Source organism: Arvicanthis niloticus, chromosome 27 (assembly GCF_011762505.2).
Source record: "Arvicanthis niloticus isolate mArvNil1 chromosome 27, mArvNil1.pat.X, whole genome shotgun sequence".
In the NCBI taxonomy this organism is placed as follows: domain Eukaryota; kingdom Metazoa; phylum Chordata; class Mammalia; order Rodentia; family Muridae; genus Arvicanthis; species Arvicanthis niloticus.
The window spans coordinates 17226473-17249139 of record NC_133435.1 but is presented as its reverse complement, the minus strand read 5'-3'; positions in this window follow the sequence as shown (position 1 = coordinate 17249139).

The following is a 22667-nucleotide window of genomic DNA, read 5'->3' as shown; positions in this document are numbered from 1 at the left end:
TTTTTTCCTTCTGAGAGCCAAGTTTCATATTCTGGGCTTCTTGTTCATTTTTCAGAGTCAGGGCAACATGAGCAAGATCAAGCCAGGCCCTGACAAAGCCCAGCCTCCCCTGAGCTCAGAGCCCTGTGTTTATTTTACAACAATTAGAAGCATACAGGCTCCTTTGCAGACAGGTTAATACATCAGACTAACTGGTGCAATACCCTTTCTCAAACATGCCTGGTACAAGAACCTGGAAAAAATTTTAAAATTACCCTAGGCACCGAGGAGATGGCGCAGTGGGTAAAGTGCTTGCCTTGCAAGATGAGGAAGACCTCAATTTGATCCACAGAACTCATGGAAAATGCTGGGCATGGCGACACAGGCTTGTAGCGCCACTGCCGGGTAGGCAGAGACAGGTGGATCCCTGGGCCTCATTGGTTATAAGCATAGCTGGGTGACTGAGCTCTAGGCTCAGTGAGATACCGTGGCTATGAAATGAAGGTGGACACTGTCTTGAGAAATGGTACTTGAAGTTGTCCTCTGTACTCCAACTTTACCGTCTCTAATTAAAGCTTGTGCACATGCACCTACCATATAAAATAGCACATATATGTATAAACACGTGACACACACACACACACACACACACACACGCACACACGGTTATGACACATCAGCTTAGCATCTTACCATATACTTTATTTCCTTCCTTTGCTTTACTAGCACCTGAAACGAAGTGTTAGAGACTGGAAGAAGATCATGGGTAAAGGTGAGCTCCGTTTTCAAGGAGAGAACAACACTGTTATCTAGATAAATACATTCCTGGGCATCAAGCTTGTCCGCTAGAGACCAGTTCTCAGTGTCTAGAGTTGGTCAATTAGAAGGTAGTAGAGGTATTTGGTGGGTCAAGGGTGCTGCTAAGCACCCATGTACGTGGCACAGAAAAGATGCTCTTGTTCCCAACATCAGCAATGCTAATATGAAGAACTCCTGGTATAAAATACCCATTGGTCAAGAGGGGAAGGAATTGTCTTGGTGTTCTTGGGGATGGCAAAGCCACCACATTCTTTGTGTTTGTGTATATCTCGGCCAGATTATCACAGTTCTGTTTCACATCCCAGGGGTTCATAAGACCTTACCCACCTTCTGCTGTATGTGACCAAGATGGCTATCCAAAGCTTGGTCTAGATTGCCAGAGAATCTGGTTAAAATATGGACTGCAAATCAGTTAGTTTTGAGGGAGGTCCTGGAGTGACACCAGTCCTGTGAGTTCACAGACCTCACAGTCAGTGGCAAGATTTTGTTGATGATTGACCAACAGTGCCCGAGGACACTACATAGCCTTTTAAAGTGAGGCATCAGTTTACATTTTAACTAGAGATATGTTTTAATGAATATCTTCTCAACAATGTGCTATTGTTAATCTTGAGATTTTAATGCACATTCCCTGGACTTTTTAACTAGTTTAACTTTTCATATGTTCATTGGCTATTTGCACGTTATCTTCTCAGCTGTTTTTTCCTTAGGTAGTCTGTCTTTTGCTTTGTGGACACTATATTTCTTTCAATTTTTAAAATTTTATTATTTTAAAAACCTGTGTGTGTGTGTGTGTGTGTGTGTACACATGAGTGCAGGTGCCTGCAGAGGCCAGAAAAGGGGGTTGGATTTTCTAGAGCTGGAGTTAGGACATGAACCACTCAATGTGGGCTTTGGGAAATGAACTTCAGTCCTCTGTAAGAGCAGCCAGTGCTCTTAACCACTGAGTAATCTCTCCAGCCCCATTTTCCTTATATCTAATTAAACCTTGGAGTGTGTGTGTGTGTGTGTGTGTGTGTGTGTGTGTGTGTGTGTGTAGATTTTGACATCTCTTTTTTTTTCTTTTACTTTTCTTTGCATGCCCTTTGGTGACTAAAACTCTTCATTTTAGTATGATTTAATTTATAAATCTTTTTTGTGCTCAGTGTATGCATCTTTTTAAAAAGTCCTTCCTTAACAGATAAGATTGGTAGTTTCGGTAGTAGCTTTGCATCACTATTAAATATTTGGTTTTTGTAATGGTACCATGCTATGACATGCGTATGAAGTGTGTTGACTTTAAAGGAAGCTAAGTGATAACTTTATGCTCTTGGCCTGTCAGGAATTGATTTTTTGTTTGGCATTAAGTATGGATTTAATTCTGTGCTTTACTGCGTGAGCCATCAGGCATTCTACCATCATTTATCGAGCAGACTGTTTTTTTCTTTGTGCTGCACAATACCTTTATCATATAGGAAATGTACAGACTTTCAAGCTATAAAGAAAGCAAAGCCTAGAGATTGCTTTTCCAGAGGACCCAAGTTTGTTTCCCAGCACCCATGTTGGGTAATTCACAACATGCTGGAATTCCAGCTCCGGGGGATCCTACACCATTTTCTGGCCTCTCTAGCCAGAAATATGCACAAACTCACAGACACATTCAATTCCTCTTCCCTTGAGTTACCTCTTGTTAGGTCACAGCCCTGAGGAAAGTAACTAAGGTATACTTCAGCACACTTGAGAGTGCAGCCTGTCCCATGAGGCCTTCCTGGATGGCCTGTGTGCCACTACTCACTCCTGCTGTGTCCGTCATGATTCTGCCATCCCTGTTGTAACAGGAGGCTTGGGAGCCTTACCAACCTGCAGGCTTTCCAGTTCTCAGTCATATTTTCTCATCTTTGTACCTCAAGCGTCTGACCTACAGTGAACCTTACAAATTATTATTGATTGAGCCAATAAACAACAAAAATAGTAGGAAACAGCTTAATGTTATTAACTGCTTATTTCACTGACATCTTTATATTTTTAAACATGTGTCTCCTCTCAGGGCTGTAGTGGCAGTGTACCATGGCAGGCTTATACCGGTTCACATGGTCAGCTATGGAGAAGGCGGCACAAGATGTCTGCTCACAGTCCTCAGAGGTTTCTACCCCATGCTCCAGGCTCTGAGTTTCTCTGCATAATGGCCTTATTTCTTCCACGGGCTTCTTTCCAAGAGGACTCTGTGCTAAAGACCTTTTCTACATCCAGTGTGAAAGGCTTCAGAGAACTTTCTGTAGAGTTTGGGACAAGCACCTGCCCCTAAGCCATCTAGGGAAGTAAAGTCAGTTGAGGAAGGAAATAATATGGTGGAAAGAGAAAAAAGTGAGACTCTAAAAATGATGGGGATAGCACCAAACAGGTTATGAACTTGATGGTTCTCTCCTTTTATGCTACTCTCCAGAGGGCAAGAGACAAGGAGGGACTGCTCAGAGAGATGATGGTCTTTTTAAAAGTACAGGCTATTTGTTTATTCAGTCAATGTCCTAGATGGTGTGTGTCTTGATACCCCCCAACCCCTTCCAGCGTTCTCTGCGAGTCATGGAGTTTATGGCAAAAGTGCCAGAGAACTAGGGTTCCAGAAAACTTAGTGGGCACTCATGCCACTCCAAGGCAGCAGCTCCCAGGTTCACTGTCTTATGATCTCAAAGGGTGAGGAGCAAGGACAAAAGTAGGGCAAGCAGAGTCTCACTGAGGAGCTTGGTGTCTTTTCTATTGCTGTGCTAAGATGTCTTGGTGTGTTACATTGACCAAGGCAACTTAGAGAAGAATCTATTGGGGGTTATAGTTTCAGCGGGTCAGAGTCCATAACCATGGTGGGGAGCATGACGGCAGGCAGGAGGGAAGTCATGGCACAGAGCAGTAGCTGAGAGCTTACATGTTGAGATGACAAGTGTAAAGCAGAGGGGGGGGGAGGAAAGGAGAGAGAGAGAGAGGGAGGGAGGGAGAGAGAGAGAGAGAGAGAGAGAGAGAGAGAGAGAGAGAGAGAGAGAGAGAGAGAGAGAGTGCTAACTGGGAATGGGGTGGGCTTTTTGAAACTCCAAAGTGACACACCTCTTCTAACAAGGCCACATCTCCTAATCTTTCCCAAACTGTGCCATAACCGGGGAACCAAGCATTTGATACATGAGTTTATCAGGGCTATTTATATTCAAACCAGCACATGGAGGTAGAGAAGCCAAGGAGAGAATTCCAAAATCATTTGCCAGCCTGTCCTGCTTAGGTGTGTCCTTTTATTTCTAGCACCCGAGCCTTCGTCCAGACTGTACACAAGGGATTGAGTTGAGAGACTTCTGTCAGGGCACTTTGGTTGGGTAGAGGATAAAGTAGAAATGGGCAGGCTCGGGAAAAGCCCAAGCTAAAAGGGCTGTGGGCTCTGTTGGTGAAAGGAAAGGGGTATGGGGCTGGCACTGGCAGAAGGAAGCCCTGCCAACAGCTTCAAGGTGGAAGAACAATAAGAAAGTGAAGAGAGGAAGGCCCTTGCCTATCTAGATACCTAAGGAAAGAAACTGCCCCACACTCTCTCTCCATCACCCCTAACAAAGTTATTCCATCTTTCAAGTGATGTCCTCATATTTGACAAGTACCAGGGACTTTAATTGAAAATTACTTTGGGAATCTTGCCAGACATCACAAATTGAAAATATGAAAACCCATTCTCGTGGGTCAGGGGTGTAACAAGCTGGATGTCAAACGTCATTACCTCTTGTACAGTCCAGGGCTGTGCAGGTGGGAAGCTAAGTGTTGATTGCATATTTTAGCCCAAGAATAATTTCCTGAATGGCAATTTGTTCCTTTATTTGATGAAACTGAGGTTTTCAACAGCAGTAAAATGCAATCTTTCCAGAGTATATTTCCGTGGGTTATAAAGATTGATTATGCTGCTTAGTGAGAGATTCATTATTTGGTCATTTAGACTGTAATTTATTTAAAAAAAAAAAAACCTCAGCAACCCTAAAAACGCTAATGAATTCCAGTTAGAAAGCTTTGTCCCATGAACAGTGGTATTTTGCTCAGCCTTGCTTCAAACCGATAGCCCTGGGAGTTGGGAGAAGGGCAAGCTAGGAGACCAGTCCTATTCTAACCTGGGCCAGGGTCACTCTTTGGGACCACAGAGGGCCCTCTCATTTCCTGGGCTTTCAGAACAGCCATCTTCATCTCCTTGAAAGCTCTGGGAGATTGTAGTTCTGATTGTGCTATCAAATAAAGGGGACTGCGGGGCAAATGGCAGAGCCAGAGGCAAAACCTAAAGAAAGAACACAGAGCATAGAAAAGACCTGGGAAAAGTCAGGAGAAGGAGCTCTGAGAAAGAGACCTGCACGAGAGAAAAGGCTAGCACAGGAAGGTAGAGACAGAGCTGGAGGAGAGTAGGGCTTCTCTCCACACCTGTAACTAACTGTGGCTCAGGTCCTTGTTGATTCTCTTCAGGGGACCCTCACAATGACTGCAAATCCATTTCTGAGTGGACCTTTTTAAAGCCTGCAGCCCTAAAGAAGCTTTAAAAAAAAAGAACAAATAAATCTGTTTTCAGCTTCAAGTATCAAAGACAAACAACCTAGAGGCTTTGGGAGTCAGAAGACTTAGAAAGGATGAAAGACCCAGGACAGGGAGTCCCCAGCCTCTGTCCTGTGCCTGAAGTCTGAGGAACACAGGAGTTCAGAGAAACAGCCTCGTTCTGGAAGCTGCACCACAGTGGGCAAGAATGAAGGGGGCTTGGGAAGTCCTTAGTTCCACGGTAGAAACCAACCCTGGGTTCTAGAGAAAACTCAAGAAAAACTACAAGATGAGAACTGGATGTCTCTCAGGATCAATGTTGATTCTGGAGGGCTGAACTGGAAGGCTCTGGGGTCTGATGGTCACAATCCCCTCGGTATTGTACAAACTGTAGAATGCCCCCCCCCATGGTCCTGTGTTTATTTTAAACATTAAAATTTAAACCATTGTTTTGGATCTGGGGAATGTCTTAGAGGTAAAGAGCACTTACTACTCTTGCAGAAGACTTGAGTGCCCAGATGGAACGTTCCACAACCCCCTATAACTCTAGCTCCAGCGAGATCCAGTCCCTCTAGCCTCTATGGGTCACAGTCATAAGTGAGCACACAGGCACACACACACACACACACACACACACACACACACACACACACACACACATACTGCACATGTGTACACACACAATTAAAACTATAATATAAATACAAAAAATATAAATAAATCTTAAGCAAGGAAACAAAGGCATACATTTTTCTCTTTCTTCTACCTACAAGGAAACTCAGGCTCGGGGAGGCTGAATGAATGTCCTGTTCAAGGGTTTGACTAAATTCCCAATTCCTGCTGTTTCACTGTCGGCCAGCGAAACCAGAGATTAAACAATGCATTGGAATGAGAAGCCTTTACTAACAAACTTAATAGCAATTTTACTAATGTTGTTCATGTCCACCATTTGGATTCATTTTATAGCTACATGGTTTCTATAGTCACATGACTACAGGACCACATGTGAGGTAGACCAGCTATTCCAGAAAGGAAGAGTAAGAGGTACCTCAGGTCAAGAGTCTATACAAAGACTCTCTGGAGTTTGGAAACCCAGCATTGCTGGTCACCTTGACTCACAAAAGAGTGTTCCAACCCCTGCCCCTGCCCCTGCCCCTGCCCCTGCCCCTGCCCCTGCCCCTGCCCCTGCCCCTGCCCCTGCCCCTGCCCCTGCCCCTGCCCCTGCCCCTGCCCCTGCCCCCCTGCCCCTGCCCCCCTGCCCCTGCCCCCCTGCCCCTGCCCCTGCCCCTGCCCCTGCCCATGCCCATGCCCATGCCCATGCCCATGCCCATGCCCATGCCCATGCCCATGCCCATGCCCATGCCCCATACCAGAAACTGAAGACTTCATTTGGGGAGCTGTACCTTTCTAGCTAGGCTACAGGGAAATGTATCCACTCCATGACTTCGATCAAGGAAGGGAGAATGGTGCATGAAATGGAGCCCAGCCAAGGACAACTTCTCATTTGAACTTCAAAGGAATCCACCACAGGAGAAGCACAGCCATTGGGGCGAACAGAACATCCTTTATTGTTCCTTTGAGATGGCCCCAACCCAGTTTCCACAAAGTCATGCTTCGAATTCCTTCAGCATTCTTACATTCCCTCATTACTGAGTCCCTAGGGGAAACCTTCAACCTTTCAACATCCCGGGATCTCATTTCCAGAGATTCCAAAGATACAATTGCGAAGTCCACTCAAATAGTTCTTGAAAAACAAAAGCTCATTTTTTTTTAAAGCATTGCTTTGCAGTAACAAATTTCACAATTATCTGTCTCTCCATATGTCTCTTTTAAGCTTGCTACCAAGCAATTTCCTTTCAAGTGCCCATGAGTGATCATTTTTCTACTTGTCCCAGGCTACCATAAAGAAGATCTGATGAGAGGTCCTCTAGATCTAAGAAATGAGGAGAATATGAATATATATTTTTTTTTTTCAGTGTTTAATTCTCTCTCTGTGTGTGGGGGCGCACATGAGTTTTAGGTGCCCTTGGAGGCCAGAAGAAAGCACTGGATTCCCAGAGGCTGGACTTACAGGGATTGTGAGCTACCTAATATGGGTGTTAGGTACTAAATTTAGGTCCTCTGCAAGAGCATTGAATGAGACATCTCCTGGAGTTGATTTTTATGGTCATTTTCAGTGAATGAAGGCAATACCAAGAGGAGGCTGTGCATCCACAGTTAATGTAGATTCACTCAACTCTGTGTGTGTGTGTCTGTGTGTGTGTGTGTGTGTGTGTGTGTGTGTGTGAGAGAGAGAGAGAGAGAGAGAGAGAGAGAGAGAGAGAGAGAGAAAGATTTCAAAGCATAGCCAGAAAAAAAAAAAAGGCCCAGAATAGGAGACAATGAACTGGTGAGGAAATACGTGTTTGCTCTTTATGATACTGTTCCCTCAGTAACTGGTAACTTCTCTGAGGCGGGACTGTGCCCCTTTTCGCCCATGGCTGTGTACCCAGCCTAGCCCTTAAGCCTTCTCCCTTAAATCCAACACAGGCAAAGCAGCAGTAACAAATGTGCTTGACTTGCTAAGTCAAGAGGCCTGGGCCTCCCTTCTTCCCCTACCTCACATAGTCTGGCTTTGTGGAACCTTTGTGTAACACAGCAAGGGCTTGACCCATTAGTTTTTGTTTCTGTTTTTGTTTTTAATCTCAGCAATAAAATACTTAGTTTGGAGGCTGGGAAGATGGTTCAGCTGCTAAGAGCACTGGCTGTTTTTGCAAAGGCTACTGATTTGATTTTCAGTACTCTCATTCTGGCTTACAACTGACTGCAACTCCATTTCCAAGGGCCCAATGCCCTCTTCTGGCCGCCAGGGGCACTGCACACATGTGGTGCACATGCATGCTGGCAAAACATCCACACACATAAAATAAAAATAAATGTTTAAAAATGTAAAACAAACAAACAAAAGACCCCCAAATCCTCAAAATATTTAATGCCACAGCAGTGATGAGGCTGACATAAAAAGCAGAGGGCACCCTGAGGGCCTGAGATGGAAGGTTCTAGAACCTGGCAGTCACGATCCCTTTTCAGCTTTCTGTGACCCATAGTGATGTTTCTCTTTACATTTTTATTCTGTTTTTACTTTAAGTCATCCATCTTCCTCTCTCTTCTATGGATGTGGAAACCCAGGTGGCAGAAAAGCCAGGTATTTTCTCTTGTCCAAGGTATTGATTCTAAACCCTTCTCTTGTGATCTTCCATGGACAAGTGGGAGATTCTGAGCACACATTTTCTGACACACTTTGTAACTTGTCTTGTAACTTTTCTTAGCACTGTAGGAGCTGTGGGGTTTCTGTCATATTAGTAAACCCTAAGTTGAGAGTCATACATTGTCCAAGTATTTTTCAGCTCCATATAGTATATGCTGGAACATTTGTTTCTCAGTGTGGAAAAGAACCATTTCCAGTGTGTGTTACAGTCTCATTAAACAAACCCACTCAACACGGGTAGTTGTTGTCTTTGCTAAGTGGAAATGTTCAAATTCTCTGAATTAATAATTCTCTGAAGTAATTGCTCTTTTGTAATATTAGAAATATCTCAATGGTGACAGCTTGGAAACACTTTAGCTTCTAAATGCTGAAACGGAATGACAAATAAACCCTTGCAAATCATGTTCCAAGAAGGGATGATGGTCATCATCCCCACAGCTGTTCATGATATAATATCAAAATGAAAAACATGAATGTGTGAAACAGCAAGCCCATGCTGCCCCACCTTGCTCATTCTGCCGAGAGCTCTGATGGAAAGACATCCTCAGTCAGATGTAGCTGCAGTATTTCATCTGATCATCATTTAGCCAAACCGCAACAGTACTCCTGGGGCCTCTTCAGCTTCACTGACAGTGCCTGTCATTTGAGTTGCTGCAAAGGAATCTTCTACAGTGAGGCTGACTCCAGCTCTCTGTGGCCAGGGAAAGCACGAATCTTTCAAAGAACAAACAAACTGATTTGAAAAAGATTTTATTTTTATTTTCATGTGTATGAGTGTTTAGCCTACACACACACACACACACACACACACACACACACACACACACACACCCTGTGCATGCAGTGCCTGTGGAAGCCAGAAGAGGGCACTGTATACCTTAGAACTGTACTTCCTAAGGGTTGTGAGCAGCCATGTTTGCTGGGAATTGAGTTCCAACCCTTTGCAAAAGCACCCAGTTCTCTTAAGCGATGAACAACTTTTCCAGACTCAGACTAATTTTTAAAAAAGATTTATTTTACTTTTGTGTGAATGATGTGTGTGTGTGTGATTGTGCATGCCTAAGGAGAACAGAACTAGGCATCAGAGCCCTTGAAGTTGAGACAGCTGTTTGTGAACAGCCCAGTGGGGAATCAAAACTCAGGTCCTTTGCAAGAGTAGTATCTGCTCTTCACGGCCAAACCTTATCTTCAGCTAGTAAATATGGATGATTTTGATATTTTATTTCTGATATAAGAAGAGAGGCTTGTTGTGTTGGTTTGTTGTGAGGGACTTTAAAAAAGAAAATTGAAAAGACCTGGGCACATGCATATGGTACTGATTTGACTATGTACCTGAGCTCCAAAATTGCTGAAATTCCTGTTTACATCAAAGGTGGGTTTAAACAACAGAAAGTAGAATTATAACTTAAAAAAAAATCCATAATCTTAGTCAATAATTTATTGGCAGAATTCCCCCAGCAACTTAAATTTTTATGAGAATAATAATAACTACCATATGTTCTGTACCAGGCTTGTTCTGTACCAGGTTTGTTCTGTACCAGGCTTGGGGTTAGGTGGCCTTAGATGTTGTATTTGACTGAGATGTTCATGACCATCTCCTGAGATGCTCCCTCTTCCATTCTGAAGTACAGAAAACAGGTTCTGAGGGGTTATTGAGAAGGCTTCCAGCTCAGGATTGCCTGATTCAAAATACCTTCCCTGTCCACCATGGAAACTCATGTGCTATCTCACACCAAGGAATCAGCAAGGGCTAGGGATGTAGCCCAGTTGACAGAGAGCCTGCCCAGCATGACAGGACCTTTGTGTTTATCCCAAAACAGCACAAAAGGGATATGTGGTACATGCCTCTAACCCCAACGCTCAGAAGTAGAGACAGGAGGATCAGAAGTTCAAGGCCATCCTGTACCTACAGGGTAACTTTGAGGCTATCTTGGAATATACAAGATCCTGGTCTCAAAAAAAAAAAAAAAAGAGTGTTCAGGTGGTAAAGAACTCTCTGCTGAGTCTGAGCTTGAGCTCTAGAACCTGTGTATAAAACCTGGGCACCATGCTTTTAATCCCAGTGCTGGGGAAGAGGCAGTTGCATCTTTGAGGCTCAGTGGTCGGCCAGCCTAGCATCATCTGTGAGCTCCAGGCCCATGAAAGAGTCTATCTCAGACAAACAAGATGGCACCCAAGGAACACTGTCACAGAGTTCTGGTCTTTGTCAGAGTGCACACAGATTCATGCTCACTAGAACATATGTATATGCATGGGTGCACTCGCATGAATACACACACACACACACACACACACACACACACACACACACACACAGAAATGGGCAAGAACGTGATTATTCATACCTGTCAAGAGAGTTGTAATCTGCGAGTATATATTCTATTTGGCTTTCTTCACCCTCTGCTTGCTTTTGGAATGGGTCCTCAGTGAGCTGGGTTGAGTTGGGATTCTGTGTGTTTTCCGAAAGCATTTGTGTCTCACTTCTCCAGGTTCATCAGAAATGGCATCTCTCCTGGGTGTCACATCCTCCCCAGGAAGCCTCCCTGTTTTCTGTTTCTGATTGGCTGACAAATTTCTGCTAATCTGGGATCCCCCGCTCCACCACAAGCTAATTGAGAGCAGTGGGCTTTGATCATGGACATATGTTCTGTGATAGATGCTCCCTGGGCTGACACACTCTCTCCACTTGACTCAGTAGTGGAAGGAGAAGGAAGGCAGGAGGTGTCAGTTCAGGGCAGCTGTGGATGGTTGTTAGCTCCTGTCAGCTGGCTCTGTCACCCTTCCTGACATGCCCATTCATCAGGTGGGACCTTTCTCCATACCCAGAAAGGATGAGTCCCTCGGGAGATGTGGATAGAGCAGAGCGTGTGGAATACCATCTGAGCCTTACTCCTAGCTTGTCTATATGAGAAAATGTTCCCATGGTGTTCAAGTCCAATATCTTTCAAGAGAGGCGGGTTTAAGTCAATAGGGATTCCAAATGAGAGTGTTCTGGTAACAAGCCCGTGAGATAGAGTATTCCAGGGTAGATGGGCCCCGCAAACTGTAGTTCATGTTTTTCCTGCTTCTTTAATTTTCCCAAGGCTATCAGGTTTTAGGGAGTTTTCACTGGAATAGACCAGCATCTAGATTTGAGTTCTATAAGTTCTCTTTATCCTTGTCTCAGTAAAACTACTTACTCCACCAAGTGGTTCTTGATTCTAGTAGTGGCCACTTCCTCCAGGGGTCTCTACCAGAGCTCAGGTTAGTCTCTGTTTCCCAGTACCAGGGGAGGTGCCTAGGTTTACTTAGAATCCACACAAAATCATAGCTGTGCATGAGAGCTAGTGATGGGGGCAGTGATTCAGATAAGCAATTCGAGGAGCTCTGAGTGGGGCAGTTAAGACAAAAATAAGCGCATACGTATGTGAAATCATAGCCTTTAACCAAGGAAGACATATGGTTATGGTGTTTACTGATGGAAGATGCTGTGTGGTGTGTATTGGTGATCTTGGTGATAGTTCCTCTTTCCACCAGCTCTAAGTTTTGCCCTCAGTTCTGTTGATCGATCACTCAGTATTAGAGTCTTAAGCCTGTGGTTGTTTGGGTGTTAGAAAAAGTCAGTGTGTCAGAACAGTAAGCAGAAATTTACCAAAGTTGAAACGCCAAATGGTTTTATATGTATGTATGTATGTATGTATGTATGTATGTATGTATGCATGTATAGTGTGGCATCTGGGGAAACATGGCAAAGTACTATATCTGGGTCCTAACTGTAGTCTGGTTGGTTCCAACAGCTACTATTAATGTTGTATGAATAAGCTGAGCTCATGGTGTTCAGTCTACCAGGCTTGGACCATGGTGGGGAGCATGAATCTCTCTAGTCTCACAGTTAGGAATGGTTCCTTTCTACTTGCTACCACAGATTCCCTTTTCTCTGGAACTCTGTCTTCTCATTGTCACCCAAGAGTGAGGACAGGCACAGTGACTTGGCTGAGTAAGAGTTGATGGAAGGAGGGGTTGGGTCAAAGTCATGGTCCTTAAAAGCTGACATTTAGAAGACTAGAATAAGGGACTGTATTAATTACCTTTCTTATTGTTGTCACCAGATACCTAACACGAATCACCACAAACTCTTCTGCTGTCACCACACTAGAGTGGCAGACAAGGCAGCAAGATGCCCCAGAGCGCTTTCTTCCCTCTTTATTTACAGGTCTGTACTAGAGACTTTCAGCTCTTTTAGTCTTTTGATTTATATGGGGCACCAACTCACAGTCTATCCATATGGGCAGACCTTTTACCTCTGCCTTCAGACTAGAACCACCCCATGTCCTCGGAGTGATCAGTGGACATGGTCAGACTCCTTCAGGGTTCCTAGCCTCTTGTATGTGCTCAGTGACTCCACACCAACTGCAGAAACTTGGACATTATATGTTCTTCTACTGTGTAAACTACTATGTGCTTTACCTGATTATGAAGGTAACTCTGAAATATTAATGATATATCCTTAATAAGACTACAAATAGGGGGCTGGAGAGATGGCTCAGTGGTTAAGAGCACTGACTGCTTTTCCAGAGGTCCTGAGTTCAATTCCCAGCAACCACATGGTGGCTCACAACCATCTATAATGGGATTGTATGCCCTCTTCTGGTGTGTCTGAAGATAGCTACAGTGTACTCACTTAAATAAAATAAATAAATAAAATATTTTTTAAAAAGACTACAAATATATGAAAGAAAGAGTCAAATCCATCCATCTGGTAGTAACCAGAAAAAGCTACTAAAACTCTTACATTTTCATATTGTTCCCAATAATACACATGGGAGTAAATACCCATTTTATGAAAATACATTTTCCTTGTTTATTTTGCTCATAGATAATTTTGACTTAAATACTTGGCAAAATATCATCAATGGAAACATCATCAGAGAACGCAGATCTGCCACACAGTGGATGTGGATTGACTCATCCTTCCTCTGCCAAACATAAAAGTCTGGTCATATTTGCAATGTTGAACATCAGTGTAGGATAGAATCTCAATACTGGTCTAGAGACCTTGGTATTTGGGCTCATAGAAATGTCTATGACTGATGAAGGTGATGCTAAGAATTAGAAACTGAAGACCCTGGTACCCAGCAGTTCTCAGAGACTGTTTATGAGCCTCCAGGAAACAGTGAATTCTGAGGCCAAATTGTGTGTTGAGTCAGGGCTGCAGAGAAGCTGATTGGCTTGGAATTGACTTTATCTCCAGGGACCCTTAGAGTAGAATGACCTCAGCCTAGGACATGCTTCCTGGAACCATGACTCTCCAGGGGGCTAAACCCACTGTGTCTTCCAGAGAATGAAGACATCACCTACATAGCACAGATTGTCTTCTGTCCCTGTAGGTACTTTTTCTTGGTGCCTGAGCAAGCAGAGAGAGTGAGGGGGAAATCAGAGAAAGAATGGCTAAGCGAACCAAACTTCGGATATTTGGTGTCTTGAGGAGAAACTACTGGGGATTCATGGTACCCACAGATTAGGAAAGGAAGCTGGCAATTGTAGAATGTTCTGGCAGTGTTGTTCTCTCAACTCTCAAAATGAATCTTCAGGATGCGGAGGAGGAAACGGAATCATTAGAACAGGGTCACTTCCCTAAGGCCAGCCGACAGCTGAAGAATTAAGATTAATTTGGAATCTGTCTTTCTGGAATTTTCTGTCAGACTGGGTTGAGAAATTTGGGAAGTGTCCATGAGCTTCAGTGAAGTGAAAACTGATACTTAATTTTGAGGGTAATGAGTTAGTAACATGTGTCTGAGAGCTAAAAATCATGGGTGTGTGAGGTGTCGACTCGTGCCTCCTCAGTCCATGAAGTCAACCACTCCCTCTTCAGACTAGAAACCTTGCCATATCTGGGAGCGTGGCCATGGAGCGAGGATGGGTTGGGTTCTGACTTCCATGGGCTCCTGTCCTCTTCTCTGTCCTCAGTGAGATCTCTGAGCTGAGTCCAGGGAAGCAGCGCTGGGACGCAGAAAAGCTATAACTTCCCTCAGGTTGCAGCTAGTCCATCTCCTGATGTAGCTGAGAGTTACATTCTAGATGCCCCCAAGGATCCCAGTATCCCAAAGGATGGCCTTAATCTCCAGGCATGGGCTTTCTGGTTTTCCCCTTTAGCTACTGTCCTACTTCTGGAGGGTTTGGGAGTCATTTGGGGGAGGGTTCGGAACCAAATGGTAAATATTCAGGCTTTGTAAAAAGAATCCTAAACAATACAGAAAAGAATAAACATGGGGGTGTTAAAACAAAGCTTTGCTCGGGCTTAGCTGGTGGGTTGTAGCTTCCCAGGTCCTTTTGCCCTCTGATAGGCTTACTAAAGTCTGCAGGTGAGCTGGAGATGTGCTCAATTGGGAGCTTGCCTTCTACTCACAAGGCCTTGGTTCTGTCACTAGGACAGCACCAACCAAGCATGGTGGCATAATCTGTTATTCAAAAAACTTTGGAGGTAGAGGCAGGAGTATCAAAAGTTTAACATCATTCTTGGCTACAGAGTGAGTTCCAAGTCAGCCTGGGTCAGCCTGGGCTACATGAGATCTGGTTACAAAACAGAATGCCCTCCTCTCAACCCCACAGTGATATATCACCTTGTATCTATTAAGATGGCTACTATCAGAAGAGTAGAAATATACATGAGGCATAGTGTCCAGTCCCCAGCTTCTGAAAAACAAATAAAATTGCAAAAATAAAAACTGGAAAAAAAAATCAAATATTGGAGAGGATGTGGAGAAAATTACTATATGAAAGTCAAAGTGTGCTATTCTCTTAAAATCAACACAGTAGTTCCTTATATAATTAAACAGGGCCACCTTATAAGATTAATTATATAACCACACTCATAGATTATTCCTCACAGTCAAAGGATCCAGGAAGAAGCAACTCAAATGCCCTTCCCCCACCCCAATAGCGGTGCAGGGAGGCAGGTGGTGGTATGTCCATTCCATGGGATTTTTTTTTTTTTTTTTTTTTTTTTTTTTGAGACAGGGTTTCTCTGTGTAGTCCTGGCTGTTCTGGAACTCAATCCGTAGACCAGGCTGGCCTCGAACTCAGAAATCCGCCTGCCTCTGCCTCCCAACTGCTGGGATTAAAGGCGTGCGCCACCACCGCCCGGCCATTCCATGGGATTCTGACACATGATACAACATGGACATTGCTCAAAAGTAAAGTAAGCTAGATGCAAAGTGTAAATACTATATATCAGATACCAAGATGAAAAATTGAGTGGTGGCTTCCAGAGGCTTGGGGGAAGAAGAATGGAAGAACTATTATTTAATGGAGGAGGAGTTTCACTTCTGCTAAGTAAACCACACCCTAGAGATGAAATCAAAGGGAGGTGGCGCAGCATAAAGAATGCACTCTCTGTCACTGAGATGTACACGTCAACTGTGTGTAGAGTATGTTTTACCTCAAATAAGAACAGGAAAAGCCTAAAGTCATCCTTAGGGGCCAAGGAGACTGTTTAGCTGGTAGATCACTGAGGGCAAGTATTGATTCCAAGTTCAGAGTCCTTAGCACCCGTGTAAAAAGCTGAATCTTGCGGTCCAGGCCTGCAATCTCCCAGCACCTTCAAAATCAGGTAAAGCGCACAGTATTTATTCTATTAGACAGTGGAAGAGCATCTAATGTCCAAGCCTTTGCAGTTGGTGTGGAGGCAAGAGGCATGAAACCCCGAAGGAGTCTGACAATGTCCACTGACCACTCCCAGCACATGGGGTGGTTTCTAGTCTGAAGGCAGAGGTAAAAGGTCTGCCTATATGGATAGAGCAAGTTGATGCCTCATATAAATCAAAAGACTGAAAGAGCTGAAAGTCTCTAATACAGACCTGTAAATAAAGAGGGAAGATCGAACGCGCTCTGGGGCATCTTGCTGCCTTGTCTGCCACTCTCATGTAGAGACAGTCAGAGAGCCTGTGATGATTCTTGTTGGGTATCTGGCAACAACAATGAGGAAGGAAACTAATGTTCCCCTGTCTTCTAGTCAGCTAGTCTTGCTGAACTGGTGAAGTTCAGTGAGAGACCCTGACTGAGCAAGAATACACCATGCTGATCTCTGACCATTACATGCATGCTTGCCTATATATGTACACACATGTACACTATACACACACACACAGAGAGAGAGAGATAGATAGATAGATAGATAGATAGAGAGAGAGAGAGAGAGAGAGAGAGAGAGAATATGTTGGACACTCCAATGCTGAAAAGCTGAGCATGCCTTTGGCCTGAGCCGTTGTTAGAGGCGCTGAGGCAGGAGGATTGCTTGAGTCTAGCATGGCCAATATAGCAAGGCTTGATTTCTGTACAGGGGCTGGGGGAGAGAGAAAGGAAGCTGAGCCACAGGAGTAGGATTTGTCCCAGATGACACAGTGACCTGCTCATCTGAAGGAACAGTCTTGGTTGGAAGACACTTTAAGCTGCTAACAAGGGCCTGACATTATGCAATGCACTGGGTTGTGGCAGGAAGCAGGGCAGGTCACTGTGTCATGGTGCTCCCATTCTTAGGCTTCAGGGCGGAAACACAAAACCAAGAGAAAAACACCCTGTGTTTTCAAGCAGGGAAGAGTCTAGAGGAAATGCAGATGACATTAGAGGAAGGGCCTGCAGCAGCAATGCCACTGTGATTAGAGAAAAAGCAACTAACACTCAGGGACTGCTTTCCCTTCCCCTCCCCCTCCCCTCCTCTCTCACTCCCTCTCCCCTTCCCCTCCTCTCCCTCCTCTCCTTCCCCTCTTCTCCCCTCCCCTTCCCTGACTTACTCTTCCCTCCCCTCCTCTCCTGCCTCTTCCCTCTTCTCCCCTACCCTAACTTACCCTCCCCTTCCCTAACTTACCCTTCCCTTCCCTAACTTACCCTCCCCTTCCTTAACTTACCCTCCCCTTCTGTAACTTACCCCCCTCCCTTTGCCTGTTCCCGTTTGTCCCCTTCTCCTCTCTTTTTCCCTTTCTCTTCTTTCATAAATGGGCTGTGAAGCTTCAGATACAGCTAAGGAAGAAGAGACCACAATAAAGTGAGAGACTCCTAGGGTAGGAGACAGCCACTGCAGGAGCCACCAGTGGACAGAGCTTGAAGAACTGAGGGAGGCCAGCAGGCCAAGTGGGGCATGAGAGGCATGTGAGGAGGGCCAGCAGGCCATGGTCCAGAATGGAAGCTTGATTCCCAGGGCTATGAGAGTCTGAAGAGTTCTACATCTAGCCTCCAGTCTCCTCTCCCCTCCCAACCCTCCCCTCCCCTCCCTAGGGAAAGCTCCCTAGGGCTGTTCAGGAGGAGGCTGCAACTCACCTTTGCAAACCATTTCTGTTACCCATATGGAAAAAATCTAGCCAGCATATTTGAGAAGTTATAGGATGTACATAATTTTTCAATGTTTCTTTTAGGGGCCATAAAGTTTCAATTTTGTGATGAGTTAATATTGATTCTGAGTTGTAAACAGTGGGGCCAGTTTGATTAGAAGAGTGGCAATTTAGTACCAAACGGGATACATGCGTTCCCTTCCCTCCCTCCCTCCCTCCCTTCCTCCTCCTTTACTTCCTTTTCCTCCCCCTCCTTCCCCTCATTTCCTTTTTCTTTTCTCCCTTTCTCCTTCCTTCCCTCTCCACCCCCTGCCATAAACATACTCAAATCTAATGTCCAGCTCACCCTTGGAGGTCAGCAACTTCCACACACCCATTAGAGCTCACATCCTGAAACCAGGAACAGATTCCAGTTTGACACTGGTTTTAAATTTAGTCAGGCACCCTACATCAGAATGTCCTGGGTGGGAAAGGACTCCTGATATCCACTAGAAGTTAACTGGTTCCAGCTCCTCCCCTCCCCACCCTCCCCTCCCCAACAACTCTCCAGGAACCTAGTATTTGTAGGGCCCACAACAGGAAGGCTGGAAACATGGTGCTGGAATCGGGGAGTGAAAACATGATGAGAGATACCTTCCTACGAACTCACATTCTAAATAGAAACAGTATTGAAGGGAGAAAAAAAAAAAAAAAAACCACTCAACTCACTCCTCCAAACTCCAAACATCCCCTCTAACAGGAAATGATAATCAGCTTTCAGAAAGTTCTACAGAGAGTACACTGGGACGGCTGAAAAATCGGTGTGAGGCCATCAGGTGAGAAGAGGAGGAGCTGGAGGCGGATTGACAACTTCCCCTTCCCTGGACATCCGGGGTTGTGCTCATAATTCTGAAACGTTCCTTGACATCCCAGGAAGACAGAGATGTCAGTGGCTTGTGCATGTAGTCAGGTGAAGGGGAGGTTGGGCACCAGGCATTTTGCTCCTGAGTCAGAAGCTGTACTAGGTGCACATTCGGTGTGCCGGATGCTCTTCAGTCTCCGGGCATGTTTACTGAGTCGGTCCTGTAGGGTGTTTAGGACTGCTCATTAGGAATGTTCTGCTTCCAGACTGAAGAGTGTCATGCAGCTGTGGATCAGAGTGACCTGCCCTTTGCAGGAGGGACAGAGAAATGACCGATCTACATCACTTGCCCTGAAGTCTGAATCACGAATAGAGTAACAAAAATCCTGGAGGATCGCAGGAGGAGATTCAGCCGTGCTCTTTGGCACAGAATAAAGCACAAATTCACTAAGCCACAGTCTTATACTCAAATTTCTTACACTCAAAACCTCTTCCCCCTTTAGATCTTCTTGCCTAAATTATGCAAAGAGACCTCTTTTGGTTTCCCTGTTTTCAGTTTCTCTTACTATCTCCTGAGAGACTGCCAGCATCATTGCTTAGACTGTTCCCAACTTTTCTGGAACTGCCAGCATCCTTAGCCTGGTAGATAAGGTCTGCCAACATCTGGGACCATTCTGACCTTGTAGCTTGCTCCTGATATCTTTAGATATCCAAGTAGAGATTGGATGGGATACCTTGCCTTTTCTTAGCATTAATGGTAAGGGCCTGCTTCAGTGCCTGTAAATGCCCCACCCTCGACCAAGACTATCTCCCCATGCTTCCGTGTTCTCTGGAAGTTCTGCTTCATTGTGAAGAATTCAGTTGGAATAGAATTGTGAGTGTGAAGCCAATCCTGGCCATCTAGCAGGAATCAAGCTGGTCTCCCTCTGTATTCCCACAGTTCCATCTTGTACAGTTATTTATTCCTCTGTCCTGACCTTGAACTGGTACTACCCATACCATACACACACCATGTATGTTCAGGAGCCCACTCAGGAGTCTGTGGAGGTCAGAATAGGTATCAGATCCCCTAGGACTAGAGACAGAAAAGGTTGAAGACATCATGTGGGCATTGGGAATTGAACCCAGGTACTCTGCAAGAGCAGTAAGTACTCTGAGCCATCTATCTCCACGCCCGCCCCTCCCCCATATGCCCTTTTGAATAAATGTTTTAGTGATAGTCTTAGATTGGAATTGATGGAGGAGACATGGAAATCAAAGAAAGCAGAAGCGGGTAGGCATCTTTAGAAGCAGAATTGTCTTTAATCAGAATAACCAAAGGACACGAGTCTCTCTGTGGCAGTGGAGAGAGACCATTAACCCTTCAGGTAGGGCCTGAATTTCTCTCTCAAGGCTTTGTACCAGGCAGCACTAAACAAATTCATTCTGAGTCACTTATTTGCCAGCTCTAAGCTATGAGCGTTATTAGTTGAGTTAGTGTCATCAAATGCCAGTTCTCCCAGCTGCAGATTCCTCCTGAGTCTGCTTAGCAGGGCATATCACCCATGGTTCCTCCTCCTCCTCTCTAGGACGCTACCTCTCCCCATGGTCTACCCAGTCCTCAACACTGCCACTAGCTTATGGAAGAAGTTAAGTGACATACAGTTAAGTAAGTGTCCTTGTCCTTCTGTGCTTCACTTCCGGGGTGAGTCCTGATTCAGACCCACTTCTGGAGTTTGTGAGACAGCAGAAAGATTCCCTTCATCCCCCCACAATACAGCCGAATGTCTGAAAGCTACAACACATCCCCTAAAACCGTTCCATAGAACACTTTCTTTTCTCCTTGCCAAGTATGCCTTTGTAGCCAGCGTTTCTTCCCCTGACCCCCTTTAATGATGTGTATGTGTGCATGTGCGTGTGTAGACTCAGGATTGATGGTGGGGATCATCCTCATTAGCTCCTCCACCTTCTTCAATGAGACAAAATCTCTCGGTCAAACCCAGAGCTCACTGGTGTGGCTCCTTCTGCCATCTGGCTTACTCTGGGTACATTCTGTTTCTGCCTTTAGAGGCTGGGATAGCAGACAGTTCTCTCAATCTACCTGGCATTGATATGTGCTCTGGGGAACTGAACTCCTGTCCCCACGCTTGGGAGGAAAGCGCGTAACCACTGAGCCATCTCCCTAGTCCCCAAACTTGTCCTTCTTTTCCTTCTGGTCTGGAAGTAGATGGCTCAGAAAAAGCTTCTGTAGACTTGCGGCCTCCAGCTTCCTCATTTCTCATTTTCCCTTGAGTCCATACTTTCATTGGAAGGTCCTCTTATATCGAAGCTGAAGTGCCTTACCCCAAAGTGCTGCCCTTGGGTACTTTTAGGGTGCATGTCTCATTGATACTCCCTGGTCTCTGCAGGCTAGACCAAAGATAAGGGCAGAGGAAGGAGTTCTTGGGTTCTGGGTGCCAGTGCATAATCTAGAAAAGGTAGTGTGGACCTCAGGTTTGTAAGATCCTTCACTTTATAAACAGGAGAATGGCATAAGAGGGCTAGATTAGGATCAAGGTAGGCCACTTTATGCCTGGCTCTGAAGAATGTCCTGTTCTGGCTTTATTCTAGAACTTGGTAGACCCATCCAGAGATTAGGCAGGAAAAGCCCTGCCCTGGCTCCTTGAGCTGCTTCTTTTACCATAGTGAGCAGTGTGTCTGCATCCAGAGAGCCGAGCATTGAAGCCCTGAGTGTATCAGGGATGACAGTGACTCCTGATGCCACCCTGGCCACAGCGGAAGGAACAAAAGCAGCCGTTTTTGCAGGTTGTGGACTTAATCTGAGGTAAATGCCTTGGTTGTGAAGTTCTAGAAGCTTCTCTCCCTTAATGCAGTTTTGCCTCCCCTCCAATCAACCCAGGCAGGCAGGCAGAACCCCGGAAGGCCTCAGTCACTTGGACCTCTTTGAACTGAACAAAACTGGTGGCTGGCACTTTAAAGGAGGCAGAAGACTCTCTGCTAGAAGGCTCTCAAATGGGCTCCTGCACGCAGCTGTGGCCAAGCTTTTGAAATATTTCCAGCCTCTGTCTTCCTGCTGTGAAGGCTTTGCTACAGCAGATTGGGCTCTGGGAGCTGTTTGCTATTCTGGGCAGTGGGGGTGCAGATGAAAGGGCAGATGGGTTGGGGAGGACTCATTCCCCAAACGCCCATAAAATTTTTGATCTTTGGCCCCTGCTGTAAAATGATTCTGGGAATGTGCTCAGCTGGGAGGGCTCAGGGCACCAAAAATGGGGACTCTCGTGGCTTCTGGCTAGAGCACAGGCCGCTCTCAATGACACTGAGGGTTGGGAAGGTGTTGGGAAACAGGCTGTATGTGAATGGTTGATTCAAAGATGTAAATACCCCATCCACTAGGAAAATGAAATTTTGCCTGTGGGTGTGCTTTGCTTTACTTCCTGGGCTTAGGAGGAGAGTCAGGCCCTTTGACTAGCTGGACACCTGGATATAAGTCAAAGAACCAGCTCTGAGCCTGGGGTTCATCCACTGCTTCCTGTCCCATCTTAATTTCACAACCTGGAAGATGAAGACTTTTGGATCATTTGTTCTAGAAGTTACCTTTCCAGTTGGAGTTACCTCTTCAGTGGAGTCCAAGAGGCAATCTGGAAAGATCTTCACACGGCCCTGTAGTCACGTGATTTCCAGCTTTTGAATCAGTTAGCACCAGTGCTTCCTGAGGGTTGTAGATTTGAATTTAGAAGCCAGAAGAGATTTAATCCCAGGCCCAGCCCAGACACAACAGCTACCATGTTGGGTGTATATTGATCATCTCTTTGAGCCTCAATTTTCTTGTCTATAAAGTAGTTTATGGCCTTCTTCTCCTCCCCCGCCCCCAGGGCTGGGTGAAGTAATGGTTGTTGGTAGTGGCTCAGCCGCCATGCTCTCCCTTGGCTAAGCTGCCCTGCTTCTAGCCCCAGCAAGCTTGGGTGGGCACAGCAAGGCAGAAGGCATC